Source organism: Octodon degus, unplaced genomic scaffold (assembly GCF_000260255.1).
Source record: "Octodon degus isolate 3935 unplaced genomic scaffold, OctDeg1.0 scaffold00090, whole genome shotgun sequence".
In the NCBI taxonomy this organism is placed as follows: Eukaryota; Metazoa; Chordata; class Mammalia; order Rodentia; family Octodontidae; genus Octodon; species Octodon degus.
In genome coordinates, this window is record NW_004524666.1 from 5609516 (window position 1) to 5611254 (window position 1739).

Consider the following 1739-nt stretch of genomic DNA (forward strand, 5'->3'; position numbering starts at 1 on the left):
TTTTTTTTTTTTTTTTCTTGATGGAACCAAGGATTGAACTCAGGACCTTGCAGTTGCCAGGGAAGCGCTTATTCTGCTAAGCCATCTCGCTGGACCCCACACTGCTGTTTTGTAGCTACCTCTTTTTCAAATTAACATGTCTTTTAATTGTACCTCATAATCTAGATACCTTGAGCAATGATTCACCATTAATTCCAAGATGAGTCTTTCTACTTCACTTTTTTTCTTGTTATATAGTTCAACTAGGCCTTAATCTCACTTTGTAGCCCAGGTCAGCCTCAAATTCATGGCAGTCTTCCTGTCTCAGCTTCCCAAGTGTGAGCATGTGCTACCATGCCCCAGCTTGCACTCTACTTTTTTTCCTTTTTTTTTTTTTTTTCTTCAGAACCGGGGATTGAACTCAGGTACTTGCACTTGCCAGGGAAGCACTTATTCCACTGAGTCATCTCCCCGGCCTGCACTCTACTTTTATTTTCAGTAATTTCTGCATGATTTTGCCCACTTCAAAATTTTTAGATGGAAAGAGGTCCATTGAGTTGGTCTTAAATTTGAAGGAAAGAAGACAACCATATTGTATTTCAAATTTCTTTACTCCTCTCTTTTTTTCTCCCCTTTATCTTCTTGTAAATTTCTGAAGGGCCTTTTATGTGAATTCATTGTATGAGAAGCTGTTGGGGCATAAAGATGAAGGGTACAGGTTATCCAGTACCTGTCCTCCAGGGATTTAGTGTGTTCTGAGGGAAATCTGTAGATTGTTGGGGGACTAGAACAAGTTAGAGTGAAGGATACAATATGGCAATGCACACTTAGAAGTTATTGTGGTAAAGGTACTTTGGACCACACTGAATGTGAGAAAAAATGGAGTTCTCTAATAGAATCTTGGTAATAGACCTACCAAGTGCACCTCAGCCTGTTCTCCTAGTCCCAAGCTACTAGATCCCTGATTTGGCCTCTGAGGTCTCCTCCTCATTCTGTATAGATTCTCTGAAAAATACTTTAATACTTCATAAACATAATTATATATGATTTGGTATTCTTATTCTGGTATTTCCCCTCGTTATTTTTACAAAAATAAATGATGTAACTAACTTTAAACGGAGTCAGAGTTGCTATGAGAATAAAGAGCTAAAGAATAATAAAAGCACTACCTTTCAGATAATAAAGTGCTACACAAACAGGAGACATTGCAGATATGGTGATTCCCCTGGCAAGGTGGAAGGGAAAGGAACCTGACAGCCCTGCGGGAGCTACAGTGGTCTGAGTAGTGGGAGCACCAGTGCTCCTGCCTTTCGGGGAGTTTTGGGGTTTGCAGTCCTCCTGAGGTGAGCCTGTGTGTTCCCAATCCCAGCATTTACTGTAGGCAACTAAATTTTTGATCAATGTTATCATAGCAACAAGATTGAATAAGTAAGACCTGCTTTAGTGGCTGATATAAACAATGAGTTTTTATAGTGTAAAATCTCCAATATGCTTGAAACCCATGATGCTTATAATATGTCTTGGGCTAGATCTGATTTATAGCTCATCTCATAGAAAAGCTGTGCCTGGTAGTCCTTATGAAGATTGCTTTTAACAACCAGGAGCAAGAATGTATAAGTGGTGGCAGACATAAGGATATTAATGATTTGCTACTGTGTAATAAATTCAGTGTTTTAAAACAACAAATACATGCCATCATTAGTCTGAGCAGGTCAGGAATTCAGGAGTGAGCTGATTGGTGGTTTCTCAGACTCTCATTT